At 47.0% G+C, this 7,899-nt stretch overlaps 1 pseudogene; it reads right to left on the bottom strand.

Moving 5' to 3' along the window:
• Positions 1 to 597: 597 nt before the first annotated feature.
• Positions 598 to 1,527, bottom strand: LOC115462681 (annotated as a pseudogene).
• Between the last annotated feature and the right edge of the window lie 6,372 nt (positions 1,528 to 7,899).

Genomic DNA, 7,899 nt, shown 5'->3' on the forward strand with positions numbered 1-7,899 from the left:
TCCTACTCACAGAAACAGAAGCCTGGGCAGCCTTCTACATGGAATGTTGCTAGTGGAATAGTAACATTCCATGTAGAATCTCCAATAGTAGCAACATTCCATGTAGAATCTTTCCATGTAGAATCTCCAACAGTATCTATTTTATTTTTGTTACATTTGTACCCTGCGCTTTCCCACTCATGGCAGGCTCAATGTGGCTTACATGGGGCAATGGAGGGTTAAGTGACTTGCCCGGAGTCACAGGAGGCTGCCTGTGCCTGCAGTGAGAATTGAACCCAGTTCCCCAGGACCACAGTCCACCACTCTAACCACTAGGCCACTCTTCCCCCCCCCCCCCCCAATACCGAATGGTGTTATGATTGATATGTTGTTTTGATTAAATACTTTCATTTGTATATCCTGATTGCTCTTTATGTTACACACCATTGAAATTTACGGGAACCCTGCCAAATACAGTGTGTCCAGGAAAACCCTCAATAGTGCTGACCGAAAGAAACCGAGCAAGGCTTTGATTTTTATATATATATATATATATTGAAGACAACAGGCTAAACTTTATTCAGATATTTGTTAGCTTCAGAGTTTAAGAATTATTTCTCAGTATATAAAATCGGTTTCCAGGATTTTAGATGCTAGCATTTTGTTCCAGTCAAGGATGCAGTGAGTGATGGGAAGCTGCCGACGGATTGTTTTCAGTACCTGGTCGGAGATCCTTACGTACTCTTCCATCAGGGCGTTCTGGAGCTGACTGTCTGCTTCTTCCACCAGCTGCGCAAACTCCTTTGCAGCCTCAGCCTTATTCTTGAGACGCAAGGTCTGTTCAATGCCTTTGCAGACGGTTAAGTGGACATTCCCCTCTTCGAAGTAGTGCGCTTGCACGGTGATGCTCCCTGTGACCTGGGTGACTGGAAACATCAGGGGGAAAATCCACTCTGACCTCCAAATGCCGTTCCAGAAAGCAGAAGGTTTGTGCAGATGGCACTCCATGCACGCTACAAAAATGTGCCTGCCGTTCAAAATTTTCTGGAAAATGCTGCAAATTCCTGCGGGGTAGTGGTTCTTCATGTAGCCCTTCAGAGCGTTTTGGAAATTGCTCCTCCATGCCTCCACATCAGTCGCCTCGTCATAACCGCCCCCGTCCCCACTGTTTTCATTGCCCTCCCTCCTGGGGTATGGCTGGAAATCGCTAGGCTCTTTGCTCAAGTGATCGTACTTGAAAGACAGTTTGACTTGAGGGTCGAAGAACCGGTTATCTCCCAGGTCATTATGATGGGTGAGCAACACTTCACAGTCGTACTTTTCAACCTCGACAGGAGTGAAGCTGTCCTTATTGTGAATAGCACAGGCTTGGATGACTTCTTTTCGCATGAAGAGGTCATCGTTAATCAGCAAGCGGATATCGCTGAAGACACAGTTGAACTCCCCTGGGAAAGCCTGCTTTAGCAAACCGCGAACTGCTTGAACCCTTCTGTCTTTTGAAACGTGATGCTTGTCTCCCATCTCTTTGTCGGTTTCGGATGCCTTCATGTTTCTTTCCCTGGCCTCAGGTAACGCACACACAGAGTTCAGCATCCTGCAAAGAAAATATGAGAAAATGCCCCCCTGTTAAATGTAATCTGTTAGATTTATCTACTAATAAAAATAATTGAGGCAATATTTAAACTCTGCAGTGGGCGTTTCTTTTAAAGTTGTGCCTGGATATTCAATGCTGGCCAGCATTCTGGCACTCGACATCCGGGTACGGCGTTAACGGCCTCCAATATCTGAATAACGGCAATATTCAGTGGCATTACACAGATATGAATCCAGATAATGAAGGACAGCTTTTATCTACCGGTCTTTAGTTATCCAGATACCAGTGCTGAATATTGCTGATCTCCAGATAAATCCGTCTTTGCCCAAGCTCCATCACAGTACTATTCGATAGCATTGCAGCAGGCTGTTGTGATTTTCAGCTGTGTTGCCTGGACAATGCTGCTGGGATGCCCTCCCCCGCAGAGCTACTTAGCCCAGTACCAGAATGAAAATGTGCAGAAATGAGGATTTAGAGCAGTGCTGTCAATTTGTTTGTTCACATTAGGAGGGAAGCTCCTTTTCTGGACTCAAACTCACCTTACTTTTCCTCTTACTCCATCTTAAAAATTCTGTTAGGCCAATGCATTTCAGGCAGAGATTGTCTATATTCTACCACAATTCCATCTTAAGACCTGTTTGCTGTTTCTAATTATGTCAGAGAGCCGGCGCTATCATTCTTTTTGGTTTGTTAATGGGATATTTCTGAATATGTGGAGGAGTAGCCTAAAGGTTAGTTCGGCGGGCTTTGATCCTGGCAACCTGGGTTTGATTCCCACTGCAGCTCCTTGTGACCTTGGGCAAGTCACTTAACCCTCCATTGCTCCAGGTACAAAAACCCCATAGATTGTGAGCCCTCTAGGGACAGAAAATATACCTGCATATAATGTGTACAGCATTGTGTACATCTAGTAGCACTATAGAAATGATTAGTAGTAGTAGGCCAAAAGGAAAGCACAGTAAAGTGATTTACCGTATGTCATTCTGAGGCCACATACAAAAAAATTGAAGCTAAGAAGCATGTGCAGTGGAAATTTACCTTTTGAACACTCCTGAGCAAGAAGACAAGGGCAAAGCAGAAATTGCCTTCAAGAAGTAGGAGGTAGGGGGCGGACCTTTCACTGAAAATGTACCATTGCACTACATGGGACACCTCCTCCTCTATCTCAGTGGTACCTCCAATTTCTCACAAGCACTGCTTAGCCTGAGCAGCAGCAACCCAACAGACCAAATAAGCCTCTAAGAACAAAAGCGGGCCAAGTGGGAGACATTGGCCATCTTAAGTTTTGAGGTATACATTTCAGTTAAAAGAGCAAGCAATGTCTGAACTGGCTTTAATCTGTTTGTATTTAGGTATAGACATGGCCCGATTTTTCTTCTAAGTCTGTAAGCCATAGGGGCTATGAATCAATGCGTAGCTGAAATAATACAAAAAGTGGGCGTGGTCCGCCTTTGCTCTTGAGGGCTCAAATGCTGTCAGCCCAAGAGTTTCTATGCCTTTAAGGGACTCAGTCTTTTGGGACCTGGTTCCTCCTAAGATGTTTGTGTGCACAGCTGTGCAGAGCTCCTGGTACTCCCTTGCATGCCACACCTCCAGTCAAACACAACTGCTAGAACATAATAATATATAGTTCAAGTAGAAAAACCCTGGAGACACCACTCAGAAACCTGTAAACAAAAAAAATCAAGAAACAATGTGGCAATATTCTCTCTTGTATGTGTACTTTTTAGCAGTGGCGTAGCCAAGGGTGGGCCTGGGTGGGCCCAGGCCCGCCCACTTTGATCTCAGGCCCACCCAGTAGCAGCACACCTATGATATGGCTGGCAGGGATCCCCAAGCCCCACCAGCTGAAAACTCCCAACAACTGTCCCTCCTGCATACCTTGTAAAGAGCAGATCATCGCCTGCAGCGAGAAGCAACTGATACATACTGTTCGCACCGGCCCCACAGCCTTCCCTCTAAGGCAGCATCCTATTTCCGCATATTCGGGAATACATCAGAGGGAAGGCTGTGGGGCCGGTGCGAACAGTATGCTGCCTCAGAGGGAAGGCTGTGGGGCCAACATGAGCAGTGTGTATTAGTTGCTGCTTAGTGCCGGTGAAAATCTGCTATTTAAAAGGTATGCGGGGGAGGGGGGATGTTTGAGAGACCATATGGCATGCAGGCGAGAGAGAGTGGGACCAAATCACTTGTGGGACAGGGCGGAGTTCTTCTGCCCACCCATCATTGGCCCAGGCCCACCCAAAATTGGGTGTCTGGCTACGCCCCTGCTTTTTAGAAATAATTTATTTACATATTTTGCATTTTATATATAATTTTGTAATTGGAATCGCAGAAGCCCAAATTTATTTACTAGCACTCCTGTTTACTAAGCTACGCTAGCTGCTGGCCCGGCACTAATGCCAATAGAGCCCATTCAAAGTGAATGAGCTCTGCCAGCATTAATGCCGGGGCAGCCACTAACGCGGCTTAGTAAACAGACCCCCTAAAGGTGAAAAAGGATCAAAGGAGGAAAAAGGACCTTAGTAAACTGTGGTTTGTTGCACACAATGACAATTTGATAATCACCCTCACTGGGTTATAATATTGTCCAAACCACACTACACAGAATCGATCATTGGTCCAGAAAAAAAAAACCTCCAGCATAATTTAATAATGTCTCACTGCTCCTAATAGCAAAATTATCAACATTTTCAATTTGAACTTCAAAACCTCTTGCAACTTGGAGCTTTAGTCTGAAAAATGTCTTCATCCACAATTGTTTTGCCGAGTTAAGAAAGGAAACATAACTTAGCTTTTTCCGAGGGGGGCCCGGTGCCAAGGTCGGTCTCTCTCCTGCTGCTGTGTGTTGGGACCCAGGTGATTGCATTAATGCGATAACCTGGTCCCGGTACACACGACAGGAGAGTGACAGACTGAGGGAGGAGCAGACACAGGAAGGTAGGGGGTGGGAGGGTAGTGGCGGCCCGAATGGGTGGGTGGCATTGGCTGCAGCCCGAGTGAAGGAGGTGGCAGTGGCAGCAGCCTGCTGCGACCCAAATGGGTGGGGGGGTGGCGGCAGCTGCAGCGGTCCTGCCCCGAGCCCGGCTTTGTCTCTCGGAGGCCCTGGGGAAGTGAGGCCTCCGTGACCAATCACAGCTGAGATGTGATTGGTAGCTTTACAGTCTTCTGCGTGGTTCTGAGGAAAGCAGCTGATCCGAACAGACCACACATTATCAGGTAAGAATCCATAACTGGATGTTGAACAGATGTTTGTTTTGAAAATGATAAAAATTTAAATTGCAGTGGGATTTTTAGACATTCTGGCAGGGTTCAGAGAGAGAGAGAAGCTTATTTCACACCCACAGACCTCCTTCCCATCGGAGGCTGCATGCAGACCTCCAGATTAACCCCAGTATTGTTTCTCAGGCTTTGATGGATGTTTTTGAAGAACAAGCCAAGTTTTCTCCAAGTGAGTGATATAGTATAAAAAGAATCATTTCAAATTACTTCTCAGGAGTGGCGTAGCCAAGGGTGGGCCCAGGTGAGCCCAGGCCCACCCACTTTGGGCTCAGGCCCACCCAGTAGCAGCACACTTATGATGTGGCTGGCAGGGATCCCTAAGCCTCACCAGCCAAAAACTCCCAACAACTGTCCCTCCTGCTTATCTGGAAATAGCAGATCTTCGCCTGCAGCGAGGAGTGACTGATACATACTATTTGCACCAGCCCTATAGCCTTCCCTCTGATGTATTCCCACCTATGCGGAAACAGGAAGTTGCATCAGAGGGAAAGGCTGTGGGGCCAGCATGAGCAGTGTGTATTAGTTGCTACATGCGAGGGAGGGAGGATGTTTGAGAGACCAAATGGCAGGCAGGCGAGAGAGGGAGAGACCAAATCATTTATGGGACAGGGCAAAGTTATTCTGCCCACCCAAAATTGGGTGTCTGGCTACGCCCCTGCTTCTCAGATTAAAAAAAAAGAGAAAGAAGAAAGACAGAGTCTTGCAGTACGAGAGCCAGTATGGACTATTTAAGAAGTAAGTTTTGGCACCTTGGGTGGGAGATGCAGATGGGATGGGGCTTTAGTTTTGTCACTAAGTTTGGGTTGTAGATTATTATTTATTTATTTATTTATTGCATTTGTATCCCACATTTTCCCACCTATTTGCAGGCTCAATGTGGCTTACAGAGTGTGGTTATGACATAATCATTTCATGATTAACAGGTACAGTGCTTAATGTTTAAAGATTAGGTAAGGGAAGATCTACATTCATGTTCATATTCGTGTTTTATATGTTCATAAATTTTGATTTGTATTTGATTTGCTGTGAATTACAATTTTTATTGTACTTTTTAACTTGCTGTGTCCATTTGTTTTGGAGTAGAATAGTATAGATATGTGACGTGAAATGACATTTTGCTCTGGAAATCAATGGGGCTGTTATCACTGCTGTCTACATATGTTTTGCTGTCTTTGGACATGATGTGTGATGGGGGGTAGAGACCTGTGTGGTGGGGGCAGATAGATTGGCAGGGAAGGTGCGGAGACCTGTGTGGCTGGGAGGGTGCCATGAAAAATTGCTCAGACACTAAGGGTGCCGTGAACCGAAAAGGTTTGGGAACCACTGGTCTAAGCACATTCTATAGCGTGATGTGCATAAATTTTAAGTCATGTGGAGGGGCATAATCGAACGGGGGCGCCCATCTATAAGGGTGCCCATCTCTAAGGACAGTGCCGGGAAAGGGCGGGGCAACCCGCATTATCGAAACAAGATGGCCGGCCATCTTTCGTTTCGATAATATGGTTGGGGACGGCCAAATCTCAACATTTAGGTCGACCTTAGAGATGGCTGGCCTCGGTTTTCGCCTATAATGGAAACCGAGGATGGCCATCTCAGAACCAACCAAATCCAAGCCATTTGGTCATGGGAGGTGCCAGCATTAGTAGTGCACTGGTCCCCTCTCACATGCCAGGACACCAACCGGGCACCCTAGGGGGCACTGCAGTGGACTTCAGAAAAAGCTCCCAGGTACATAACTCCCTTACCTTGTGTGCTGAGCCCCCCAAAACCCACTGCCCACAACTGTACACCATTACCATAGCCCTTATGGGTGAAGGGGGGCACAAAGATGTGGGTACAGTGGGTTTCTGGTGGGTTTTGAAGGGCTCGCATTTACCACCACAAGTGTAACAGGTAGGAAGGGAATGGGCCTGGGTCCACCTGCCTGAAGTGCACTGCACCCACTAAAACAGCTCCAGGAACCTGCATACTGCTGTCATGGAGCTGGGCATGATATTTGAGGCTGGCATAGAGACTGGCAAAAAATCTTTTTAAATAATTTTTTGAGGGTGGGAGGGGGTTAGTGACCACTGGGGGAGTAAGGGGAGGTCATCCCCGTTTCCCTCTGGTGGTCATCTGGTCAGTTCAGGCACATTTTCGAGGCTTGGTCATGAACAACAAGGGATCAAGTAAAGTCGGCCAAATGCTCGTCAGGGACGCCCTTCTTTTTTCCATTATCGGCCAAGGCCGGCCATCTCTTAACCACGCCCCCACCCCACCTTCGGTACACTGCCACACGCCCCCTTGAACTTTGGCCGGCCCTGCAACAGAAAGCAGTTGAAGCCGGCCAAAATCAGCTTTCGATTATACCGATTTGGCTGGCCTTAGGAGAAGGCCGGCCATCTCCCCATTTGTGTCGGAAGATGGCGCCCTTCTCCTTCGAAAACAAGCAGGATAGCTGGAAAGGGGGTGTGGCCATGGGCATGAAATGGGCAGGTCATAGGTTAAAACCTATGTGCATTATTATAGATACACCCGGTCTGTGCAAAATTCAGGCATCAGCATTTACACCAGGTTTTAATTGGCACATCTGCCCGTGACTAAATTTAGTCACTTGAACGGGTGCTCAGCATATTCTATAACCCACGTGGAAATTTAGGCTTATAAAGTACATTATAGAATACACCTGTGAGCTCTTTTTCGAAAGAGAAGGACGCCCATCTTTCGACATAAATCGGAAGATGGATGTCCTTCTCACAGGGTCATCCAAATTGGTATAATCGAAAGCCGATTTTGGACGTCCCTAACTGCTTTCCGTCGCAGGGGCGGTCAAAGTTCAAGGGGGCGTGGTGAAGGCGGGACTTGGGCGTGCCTAACACTAGGACGTCTTTGACCCATAATCGAAAGAAACAAGGATGTCCCTGACGAACAATTGGACGCTTTACCTGGTCGTGTTTTTCTTATGACCAAGGCATAAAAAGGTGCCTGAAATGACCAGATGACCACCGGAGAGAATCGGGGATGACCTCCCCTTATTCCCCCAGTGGTCACTAACCCCCTCCCAC

Source organism: Microcaecilia unicolor, chromosome 1, assembly GCF_901765095.1.
Source record: "Microcaecilia unicolor chromosome 1, aMicUni1.1, whole genome shotgun sequence".
NCBI lineage: Eukaryota > Metazoa > Chordata > Amphibia > Gymnophiona > Siphonopidae > Microcaecilia > Microcaecilia unicolor.